At 31.5% G+C, this 12,908-nt stretch overlaps 1 protein-coding gene across 9 annotated transcripts in view; it reads left to right on the forward strand.

Annotated features, from left to right (window-relative positions):
* The window catches only part of LOC132797214 (pneumococcal serine-rich repeat protein), a 202,724-nt gene that overhangs the window by 5,687 nt on the left and 184,129 nt on the right, over positions 1 to 12,908 (forward strand). The window lies entirely within an intron of this gene.

Genomic DNA, 12,908 nt, shown 5'->3' on the forward strand with positions numbered 1-12,908 from the left:
TATAACTTAAATAAAATTATAATAAATAAGAAAAATTAAAGAAAATAAAATAATAATAAGGAAGAGTTTAGAGATTAGTTAGTTAGTTATTCCTTATAATAATAAGGAAAGAGTTGGAAGAGAATAAGTTTGCAAAGAAAGAAAATATAAAACTAATAAAGAGTTAAAAGAAAATAAAGAAAGCAATATAAAATAAATGAAAGTATAGGAAACAAAATTAAGAAAAATGAAATTAAACGAAGGAGAGACTATAACATAAATAAAATTATAATAAAAAAGAAAAATTAAAGAAAATAAAATAATAATAAGGAAGAGTTTAGAGTTTAGTTAGTTAGTTATTAAATAGATAGCAATTATGTATGTTATAAGTAGTGCTCTATAATAATAAGAAAAGAGTTGGAAGAGAATAAGTTTATAAAGAAAGAAAATATATAACTAATAAAGAGATAGAAGAAAATAAGTTTATAAAGAAATGAATATATAATAGTATAGTAAATAAAAATATGAAAAATTATATTAAGGGAAAGAGAGACTATAACAAAAATATAATTATAATAAAGATGAAAAATAAAAAAAAAATAAAATAATAATAAGGAATTTTGAAATATTGCAGAGTTAGAGTTAGAGTTTAGAGTTTAGTTAGTTATTAAATAGATAAAAATAATGCATAAGTATTGCTCTATAATAATAGGAAAAGAGTTGGAAGATAAAAAGTTTATAAAGAAATGAATATAAAATAAATTAAAGGAAAACAAATTATTGGAAATTAAAATGAGAAATATGAAATTAAGGGAAAGCATAATGAAGAATTTTATAATATTTCAGAATTTGTATAAAATAGCTAAAAAATGAAAGATAGAACATAAAATAGAGTTGTCTTTAAACAGAAAATAAAATAAATGAATCAGGTTATGAAAATGTGTGCCTGCAGCAATATTATATTGCTAATAGGTCAGAATTAAAATTAGTTAAGAAAAATTAGTTAGAAAAAAGAATAAATATAAAACTAATAAAGAGTTGGAAGAGAATAAGTTTCTAAAAAAAAGGAATATAAAATAAATAAAAGTATATGAAATTAAAGCAAAGAAAAAATATAAAATAAATACAATTATAATAAAAGAGAATAATAAATAAATAATAATGAAGAAATATTATTTCAAAATCATGTGTATAAAAAATAGTTAAAGTTCGAATAATAATAATGGGGAAAAAGGTTAAACAATATAAGTTTATATGGGAACAATGGAATATAACATAAATATAATTATAATAAAAAATAAATTATAAAATAAAATATAAGACACAGAAAATAATAACATTAAAAAGTATACAATAAAAACTAATAAGAAAAACGGTCAAGAAATTTAGTTAGCAAAATTGATTTGAATATGATATAATTTTTAGTAAGGAAGGAAATAAAAATATATATTAGAATACAATGAACTCATGAAAGAATAATGTTCCTAAGCTAAATAGATTAGCTTAAGTATTAGCTATAATTGAACATAGAATATTAGTTATTAATTTATTAGTTGAATTGCAGCTTAGATGGTTATTAAATGTAAAAATAAATTGAGATAGCAACTAGAAAAGGATTGCATGAAGAAATTATGGAACTTTTGTTCATTCGTTTGATCAAAAGTTTATTCTAGACTCTCAAAAATAAATAAATAATCTAGAATTCCTCTATATATTATTTGTTTGTTGCTTTTCGCAAATGCAGCGAAAAGTTGTGGATGCAAGTTTTGCCATAATTCGCATTTACTTCCCGCATTGTTGTCGCATGGAATGATTGATTGATTGATTGAGTGATTGAAGCGATTACAAGAAACGGATGTGCGCTGCAAATATTGCTGAATGTTATCAAATGTGTAACGGAAAACATTTTGTGGGCCAAACAAAAGTGCCGATTACTAAAAAAAAAAAACAGTTTAAAATCAAAAATAAAATGTCTATAAGAAAAAAAAACGTTAAGCAAATGCTTGCTCAGAATTAGGAACTATATAAAAAGTGACTAATTCGTCTTCCGGCCGCCAATCTGAAGAGTTTGCAAAAACGAAAGAAGCAAAAAAGTAGAAAATAATTTATATATAGTATATAAAAAAAATAGGTAAATAAATAAATGACGTGTGTTTGGCGCCAGAAGTCAAAAGCAAAGAAAGCGTAATTTGAGCTCGTATTCAAATTATTCACAAATCAATTCAGAAATTTCCTCAAGTTTGTTGTACAAATTTGTTCTCCAAGCGTTGTTTTCATTTCAATATGTTAAACATTTCAAAAATTATATCTACCTTCAAAGAATATTCTAATTATGGTACAAACTATAAAAGTCAAAAAAAAAAAAATTGTTTTTGCCCCTTAATTTAATCAAATTTTGATATATTTTTTCAATAATGGTATTAAAAATAATACAGTATAAAAAGAATTTTAAAATTATTGCACAGTTCACAAATTTCATCAAAGAAACAGTTTCTTTTTCATGAACTTAATTTCGTTTAAATTTGAGTAACATTAAAATATTAAAAAAAAAAAACATTACAAAATGCATTATAAACAATTAAAATTTAAAAAAGCTACTAAGTTTTCACTTTATAACATACATTTTTATTTATTTAAAAAGTTTGAAAATAATTATTATATTTATAATTCATAAATTCTTAAATGGAAATTCATTTGGAAAGAATTAATATATAATTATAAAATTCTTATCATTCTTCTTAATATTCTTTATCATTTTCTAATTTATTATATGAATATCAATGAAAAAACTCCTAACATAGAAATTTATCTTATCCCAAATTATTATATAAATTCTAATATAATAAAATAATAAATATAAATTAATTTTTTTCCATTTAATTCATATATTCATAAAATTGAAATTTAGATTTTCCTTTTAAAAGGAATTATTATATACATATGTAGTTTATAAATTCTTAAAACAGAAATGATCTTTGTCATTAAAAAAGAATTCTTTTATTATTCTAAAATTCTAACAAATATATATATTCCATTTAAATAGATTTCTTATATAATTATAAAATTCTTAACATAGAAATTTATCTTTTCAAGAATTAGAATTATAGAAGTCATAAACTCTTTAAATAGATATCTTCTTCTTCCATTTCAAAATATTGATTATATAATTCATAAATTACCAAAATAAAAATTTATCTTTTCTTAGTATTGAAATTTATGTTTTCCATGATGGTTGATTGAATTGAATTCCTGTTTCTATTATTATTATTATGTACTCACTACATTCTTTAATTGAAAGTTTGAGCACTTTATATGTCGACCTCCCGCAGTTCTTGATCTGATCCGATGCCACAAAAGGCTGATGCTAATGATTCTCAACTTGATTCGTTCGCGTGGCGCACACAAAATTTTTCACACCAAAAAAAAAAAAAAAAGGAGGAAAAAATGAAATAAGAAATAAGAAATAAGGTTGCAAATGCCGTTTGCAATTTTGTTGCGAGTTTATTGAAAAATCGCATTGCAATTATAAATATTTATAAAACGCCTACTCACGCAGTTGGAGTTGAAGTCTCTGAACTGCGACTGCGACTCGATTTTTCTGTCAGGGTATTTTAGGAGTCCGTCTGTCTGTCCGTCCGTCCGTCTGTCCGTCTGCGTCTTCAGGGCTTTGTAGAGTGTGTTTTGGATGCGTGTTGGCGCATGCGCAACTTTGTTGCCATCAGTTTTTTTAGTCTCTTTTCATATTTTTGTGGGTTTTGCTTTTTTTGTAGACAAAACTTCATTGAATATTCGCATAATTGCGTTGTTTTTGCGTTTGCGTTTGCCTAATTTCCTTTTGTGGCTTTTCCGCATGTTCAACTAATGAGCAAATGCAGTTCGAGTGTTTTATTATTGTTGTGCAAAAGTGCGAAATTATCAACATTTTACAGCTCGTGGCTTTTTTAATAGTACTACAATCTCTGCTTCTTTCGTCTACTTTCAATGCGTGGACAAGATAATTACTACTGTTAAAAGCTTGCACAACAATGTCGAATGCGAATCCGAATGCGAAATAGAATAGATTTATGCCCTCAACAACATGCAACAGCAACAGCAACAACATCTCCAGCTGTGAGTGTTCCTCACACTAATGAGCACTTCCACGCACAGGAGGAAGCTGCAATCAAAGAGCCGCCGCCAGTGCAACGTTTATGAAATGGAACGACGAAGAGCAAGTGCTGTGAGACAAATATTATTCGAGAAAGGTCAGGCTAGTAAGCAAGTTGAATAAGTAGACAGTAGATGATGCAGCCAGTTGAACGTTTACGAATGGGATAACAAAGAGATATATAAATATTTCATATTTAAATGCAGCCAGTGCAACGTTTGTGAATGCGATATATAAAGATAAATATGGAAGAAAGATATTAGGATAATATGTGCGAAAACACAGATGAGAACTTTTGTTTGCAGCCAGTGTAACGTTTAGGAATAAAACACAAAGGAAACTTCACTCAATGGGTTATTGGCGAAATATAACAGAAAGTTAGCAAGGCAACTATCAATAATAAAAAAATGACTAGAAATTTGCATAGCAGTCAGTGTAACGATTACGAATTGAACGCTTAAACGAAAGAGAGAATGATAATAGAGAAACATAATACACTTTAAAATATAATAATAATAATAATATAATAAATAAAGAATAAATATTCAAATAAAGCAATGCTGCCAAGATAATTTATGTATTTGAGGAATAACAGGCAGCTGGCAACTGGCAACGTTGCGAACGTGGTGAAACGTTCACGAATGAAGGGTCAAGAAAAGAAAGTTCACCGAACGAAGTAAAACCACAAATTGGAAAATATCTCACTATCAAATGTACTTTAAGAATTGAATAAATTAACAACTGGCAGCCAGTGTAACGTTCACGAAAGAAAATAAAAAGGCCAAAGAAGAAAGTGACAAATAGAGAAATGTCTACTACTAACAAATTTCGTTAAGGAATTGTCTAAATAAACAACTGGCAGCCAGTGTAACGTTCACGAATACAGCGTGAAATAGTTTGATTGCTGTTGAAGCGCCAGCTACAAGCGATTTTCAATATTTATATATAGAGGCGGATGCATAAAACTTTGTTACAAATTGAAAGGACACAAGAGAGAGAGAGAGGGAGTGTGGGAGTGAGAAGGCAGTGTACAAATCAATATAATCCAGACAGTTGAAATAAAACTACATTGGAATATTACGCATACGCCGCATAGTACGTCGCGTCGGTATAAAATATAAAATACAAAACAAAAAAGTCAAACTCAAACTCAAACTCGACTCGAACTCGAACTCTCCAACTGCAGCAGCGGCAAATTAAACAATTTTTAGATTTGTCCTTTTTTCTTGTTTTTTGGCGATTTCCTTTTCTGTCTGGCATCAAAGCGAGACACACACAAACACACACTCATATCGGAGTGTATATATATATTTGGTATATATAGAATACGTAAATATGTCTATATTTGCATTTGACAAAATAAGTGTGTGCAAGCCCTTCGGTGTTGTATCCATTGGATCTGTGCAGCAAAAAAAAAAAAAGCAAAGCTACAGTCGAGTGTGCTCGACTGTGAGATACCCGCTACTCGTTGAGAATAAAAGTAAGACAGTGCGGTATTTATTTGTAAATATATCATATTAATGTACTGCAACAATACTAAATAAATATACCAATAGCATTATTTGGTATATTGATAAGTAAGCAAAACAGTGCATCAATAATTTTAAAATATACCACAAAAACACTAAAAATATACCAATTGCTATATTTTGTATATATTGACAAGGAAGCAAAACAGTGCGGTCCTAATATTAAAATATACTAATTTAATATACTGCAAAAATACTATAAATATACCAAAGACTTTATTTGGTATATTGATAAGTAAGCAAAACAGTACAAAATTAATTTTTAAATATACCAAATTTATAAGCAACAAAACACTAATAATATACCGAATTTATATACCACAAAAACACTAAAAATATACCAAATGTTATATTTGTTTAAAACAATACGGTATTATTATGAAAATATACCAAATTTATATATAACATAAACACTAAAAATATACCAAATGCTATTTTAGGTAGATTTATGCGATACTACATTAAAAATATACCAGATTGCCAGGCAAACCTGTAGTAATTAGGCGCTTTTTCCCTATACGAAAGTATTTCTTAAATAACTTCTACAATTTTTATCTGATCGAAACGAAGATTGTAGAATTCTTAAATAATAGAGTATGTATCAAAAATCCTTGCTCTATCTTTAAATGTAAGATTTGTGGGTTCGGAAGTGGGCGTGGCAAAAGTTTTGTATCAAACTTGATTTGCGTGAAGACTGATTAAATGCTGTCGACAAAAAATTATAGCTCTATGTATTATAGTCTTTGAGATCTAGTTCTTAATACGGACGGACAGACAGGCAGACGGACGGATAGAAAGACATGTCTATAAAATCTCAGCTGTTGATCAAGAACATATATACTTTATATTGTTGGAGGTGTCTCCTTTGACAAAGTTATCATACCCTTCTACACTTTGGGTAGCGGGTACAACAACCGGCAACAACAAACAACACTTTGGGGCCGCGTCAGGTCAGGCATCAAGAACCTGGGCAACCTGCCTACGACGCATTTGCAACGTGCAACGTGCAACCAGGCAACAACAGCAACAACAACTGCGAAGGGTGGTGGGTGGCAATGTAATTTGGCGGCGTTTTTCGGCTCGTCTTTTTCTTCTTTATTTTTTTTTGTTTGTGGATTGCTTCTGTTTTTTACGCTTTTCGCATTTCTCATTTCGCATTTCGAAACTCGCACTTCAATTAATCAGACGCTGCAGTCGCAGTCGCTGTCGACGTCGACGTCAACGTTGCAACGTCGTGTTGCAAGTGTCGAGTTGGAGTCGCCGCCGCAGTTTTCTGAACGTTTACGTTGCTTTTTGTTGCTATTTGCTATTTGTTGTTTGTTGTTTGTGCTCTCTCTCTCTCCCTCTCTCTCTCGCACTCGGACTGTGCAAATAAAATGTGTATAATTTCTTCTTCTACTTTTTTTGTTTAGCATTTTATGCCAGTTTTTTGATGTCGCTTTTGTTGTGCGTCTGCTGCGATTTCATTTCTTTCTTTCTTTCTTTCTTTCTATTTATTTTGCTACGTTTCGTTGGCAATTTTGTTGCTTGTCCTGCTTGCAAGCTCTTTTGTCTCGCTTCAAAACTGCAACTGTACGCATTTCTGCTTCTTCTTCTTCTTCTTTCATCTTTCATCTGAAACGCATCACAAAATATTGTGCAACAAAATGTAATTAAAGCGAATTTTATTTTGCTTTTGTCAGAAATCTTAGTTAAAAAAATATATACAAAAATGTGGAATGATTAATTTCTAAATTGCATAGAAGAAAAACGTTAAAATTTAAAGAGATTTTATTTTAGACCCTTTTCTTGATATATTTTCGTTTAAAATCATTGTCAAATTTCAAGAACAGAGCTTAAGGACATAAAGTCATAGACTTAATTAACAAAATTCAAAGAAAATACATGACACATAAAAAAGAAAAGTAATTAAGGCGAATTTTATTTTACAACTCGTTTGAGTGCAGCCAGTGTAACGTTTACGAATAACACAACAAAAGCGAAATTCTATATTTTGGTTAGCTAAACAAATATTAGTGAAAGATAACAAAGGCAGCTATCAATACAAAAACAAATTAACAAAAAGTTTTCATAATAGCCAGTGTAACGTTTACGAATGAAACACCAAAAGGGAAGTGCTCTGAAATATATGTTAGATAGACACATATGTATGTTATTAAATGCTTTCATAACTCTTCTATTTGACTATACAAAAAGTAAAGCAACCAGTGTAACGTTTACGAATAGAAGGCTGAAGCGAAAGTACTTCAAGTTGCAGAAGAAGTCATAGCTAATAGGGAGAGCTAGCTTTAATACTCGATTGAAAAGATAGTAAGGCTTTTTTTCGCAGCCTGTGTTACGTTTACGAATGAAATACCAAAAGGGAAAAGTAATGTTGGAAGAAACCCATAATGATAATGTGTGATCAAACATAGAAGAAAATTTTTGTTTGCAGCCAGTAATACGTTTACGAATAAAACACCAAAAGGGAAATGTAATGTTGAAAGAGAAATGTGGAAGAAACCCATAAAGATAATGTGTGATCAAACATAGAAGAAAACTTTTGTCTACAGCCAGTGAAACGTTTACGAATGAAATAATAAAAGGGAAATGTGATGTTGAAAGAGAAATATGGAAGAGGCCCATAAAGATAATGTGTGATCAAGCGTAGAAGAAAACTTTTGTTTGCAGCCAGTGAAACGTTTACGAATGAAACGCCAAAAGGGAACTTTAACATATGAATAAGCACAGAACACAAAAACACAGACTTAACAAATAGAATTCTTTATAGTTGAAATGCATGAATAGCAGATAAAATAATGAAGGCTGTGCTTTGTTGTCGTGGCAACTTGCCACAGAAAGTTGCAAGCTTAGCCTGCAGGCTATCAAATCTCTTTCGCTGTCTTTGGAGATTTTAGTCAGCGACTTAGTTTGGGTTTAAGTCACAGTTTAAGTCAGCTTGCAATTAATCTCGTTGTCGGTTTATGTGGCACAACAAATGTGAGTCTCTGTGTGTGTGTGTGTGTGTGTGAGTGCAACACGTCGGTTGCATTCACAGTTCATAATTCAGGATTTGTTGAGGCGCCCACGCCCAAGCTAAGCTCAAAAGCAAAAGGCAAAATGCAAAATGCAAACGGCAGCTGCAGCTCGACAAGTGTCAAGTTTATGTTGCAGTTGCAGTTGCAAATGCAGTTGCAGATGCAGATGCTACCGGTTTTACACACTATACAGAGACAGAGCGAGCGAGAGAGAGAGAGAGAGAGACGAGACGAGATCAATTATGATATAATTATCTGCACTATTGACAGCGGCCCACCGAGCTGCGTGGCACGTTTCACGTTGCACGTTGCAAGACGGCAAGTGAAATGCGCATGCTCACAAGTGTTGCTTGTCATTATGTTAATTGCATTTAAGCGCCAAGAGATGTCAGTCGAAAGAGGAGAAGGAGAAGAGTGGAGAAGCCAAGTTGCAGTTGCAGTTGCAAATGGAGCTGGAGAGACGCAGCTTTTATTATATTAACTTGCTGCTGCATATAATTGATGATGATTAAATCAATGCTACCGCAATGCGCAGCAAGCAGCTCAAAAGGGGAAACAGAAAGAGGAGAGACAAAGAGAGAGAGAAAGAGCTGTCGAGGGGCAACATTCGCATTGTGTAGGCATGAAGCAATGCAATTGAAGCGTGTGCTGCATGCTGCATGCAGCATGTGGATGCTGCACATATTTCACTTCCTCCCCTTTCCTTCACTTCACTTCACTTCGCTTCAGTTTCAGGTTTCTTCTTCTGTGGCCGCCCTTTTTCGAGCATCTGCGCATCTGCTCCCGGTTTAATCTCTGATTATGTAATCTGTGTGGCATGCACCTTACCTTAACATGCCCCAACTCAACTCAGTTCATCGCACCACATCTTGACTTTTGATCTAGTTTCAAATGTGTTCTCAACCTTTACTTCAGCGCGTTGATTGACAATCAATCATACAATCAATTGTGAATTGAAAGCATTATTAGGGAGACCATATTCATGTTAAATATTTCCAACAATTTTAGAGATTTCAATTAAGACAATTTTAGTCAAGTCAATAATAAATATTGAGCTTTATATAAAACTACATAAACGTGATCTCATTTGAGATTAAAATGCTTTATTAAGGTGACCATTTTTGTGCTGATTATACAGACTAATCTTAAAGCAATATTTCGAGTGACTTTAGTCAAAACAGTATTTGTTAAGTACATTTTAATACGCCATAAAATTGATCAGGACAAAAATTTAAATTCATAAGTTTAAATTATTAGGTTGACCATATTTGAAAATAATGTAGGAACTTATGTTAAGGCTATAATTAAATGTATTGAGTGAAGACAACAATTGCTAAGCTCAATTAAATTAAATTTTATATTTAAGGTTATATTCGGGTGACCGTATTCAATATGGTTAAACGTCTAAATCGTATAATTAGAGTGACCTTAGCTTTGAGTCTAAAGTTTGAACAACAATTGATAAGCTGAGGAGTGCTCACACCTTAAATTGAAGTTCACTATTAGAGCTACCACACTTTAAATTTAAGTTCATTATTAGAGTGACTATATTTAATAGTAATTTGTGGCAAAATCTTTAAGTTATGAGGTATATTAATATATATGAATTAAATGACATTTAAAAATATCATAACAATATTAGAGTGACCATATTCCAATTTAATTTAAAGCAATATAATCCATAAATTGTGTGAAAAAGTTAAAAAGACTTTTAAGTTATTAGTTATGTGGAGTACTAAGACAATTAACTATCACTCTCTTTGTACTTCATTATTAAGGTGACCATATTCGACTTTAATGTGCTTGAGGGCAATGGCGATAATGTTTTGGGTTAATTGAAATTGCTCAATTGTCAAGCTTAATTTAATGTGACTTAAGAGTATCGGATTAAGATGACCATAGTTTAATTTATGAAGTTACAAATTTGTATGGAATAACATTTGTTACATATGCTAATGGCTTTTGTCTTGTATTTTATATTGTTTGAAATAAAAAGTGCAACAGCTGGCACTGAACGCTATAAAAGGGAGACCGAAGTTGACTTCTCGTTAGCTTTTAATAATCAGAAATGAAAGAAAGAGTGCAGAACACAAAAGGGTGACCTTATCGAGAAACTGCAATATTATTTGCATCTCATTTCGTATCGTTATCCTGTAATCGTTGTTGTTGTTGTTGTTGTCTTTCATTTCGTTTGCCGTATTTTCGGCAGTTTGTCGTGCAGGTGGCAATGGAAATTTGTCGAAAATATAAATTGCAATTTCACTTTTAATTTGGGGTCTTTTTTTTTTGTTGTTTTTGAATTGTCCTGCGTTCCATCATTATCTCGTTGCTGTTGTTGTTGTTTTTTGTCTGACTACGCTTTACGCTCTAAATACGCCAAAGATAATCAAGGAAAACAAACAGCGGCAACGATGGCGACAGCAACAGCAACAGCGACAGCGACAGGGTCAGGTGTATAAAATGGAATTTTTAGCCTCAACACAAAAGGAAGACAAATGCGAAAAAAAAGGGGGAACACAAGCCATGGCTCGTTGCCTTTTGCGCTGGGGTTGCTGCTTAGGGTTTTTTTTTTTTGTTGTTTTTGTTTAATAGTAGTATTGTGTGTTATATAGGGGGTCTTATAGGCTTCTGCTTCTTCTTCGTCGTCTTGCACTCGTTTGTTGCACTTATCGAGGGTTGCAGCACACGCGGCCGCCAGTTAAAAGCTGCCAAGCTGATCGTGTGTGTGTGTGTGTGTAGCTCGTAATTTGGCCAAAATATGAAATAATATCAGCGTACTATCTGACTGAGGCAGACAGCCAGACAAGACACGCCAGATAGACAGACAGACGGACAGAGAGACGGACGGACAGACAGACGGACGGACGGACAGACAGATAGACTTATAGATAGAGAGAGACCTAGACACGCACACAGGAGGCACACGACGACGACGACGACGACGCTGGGCGTTGCAAGCATAGTCTGGCCATCAGTCAGTCAGAGTGAGGGCAGCAGGCAAACATGTTGCAAGCGTGTAAGCGTGTGGCAACAATACACTAGTAGTTGCAACAATGGGCACACAGCAACAGGGCGAGAGAGACTCAGTCGATGGAGAGTAGAGGAGGTGGAGCAAACGAGATGTGCAGGGAGGGGCGAATGCCAAACAATAATACAAAATGACAATGCGACAACGACAACGAGTGACAAATATGTCAGCTACAACAATGAGCAACCAGCAACCAGCCACCAGCAACCAGCAACAGAGAGCAAACAGTAGCAACAGTTGGCCACAAGATCGTTCGTCAGGTGTTTGCAGCCATAAATTCAACTACTTTATTCCGTTGTCCCAAAGTTATTCACTCAGTAACTGAAATGGTTTTGCAATAAAATTCAATAATTCATTGTTTAATTCGACATTTCCAAAAATAAAGTAATTATTAAATGAGAGATTAACTACTAAATACAAAGTTAAGTTAATTATTGCATAAGACATTTTCAAAATTGATTTCTTTTTAACTAAATTTTAACTAAATAAATATCACTAAACTACTAAAGAACATATTTATAGAATTACTAAATTTAACATATTCAAAATGCATTAAATTAACGACTAAATAAATGCGATGTATATAAAATTTATAAAATAATTTATTTAAATTTATTATTATTAAATTTATTAAACTGAAAATAAAATGATTATTAAATGAGATAAGAAAAGAGAAAATGAGGTATACATTATAATATAGAATTTCAGTATAAACCACAATTATAATAAATAATAAAAACGACATTTTATTGTATTTCATTCAACACTTGATTTAATTTCTTATCATTAGTACATTTGTTATAATTATCGCATCAACTTGTATTCACTTCAGTTATTTTCCATTATTCAACTTAGCAAAAAGTTTAATAAAAATACCATAAAAGTTTATGGCATAAATTAGAAAACAAGCTCAGCGATTTAAATATTTATTGAAACATTAATTTAAAGCGTTTTGTTATTTCCTAAACGTTTTATTATACACATAACTAACACTGGCGTATTAAATCAGAAAGTAATTAGACATTATTTAAAATTAATTAAAAACAGCATTAAATTAATTGTTATTACAGTTAAATCAGAAATTTATCACGCATTCACTTGAAATTTATATTCAAGACTAATAATAATATAATATTTAAACATTTCTTATTACACTCGGATTTTTCTTGATCTCGAAACGAAGCACTTAATTGTCATATTAAGATTCC

Source organism: Drosophila nasuta, chromosome X (assembly GCF_023558535.2).
Source record: "Drosophila nasuta strain 15112-1781.00 chromosome X, ASM2355853v1, whole genome shotgun sequence".
NCBI classification, from domain to species: domain Eukaryota; kingdom Metazoa; phylum Arthropoda; class Insecta; order Diptera; family Drosophilidae; genus Drosophila; species Drosophila nasuta.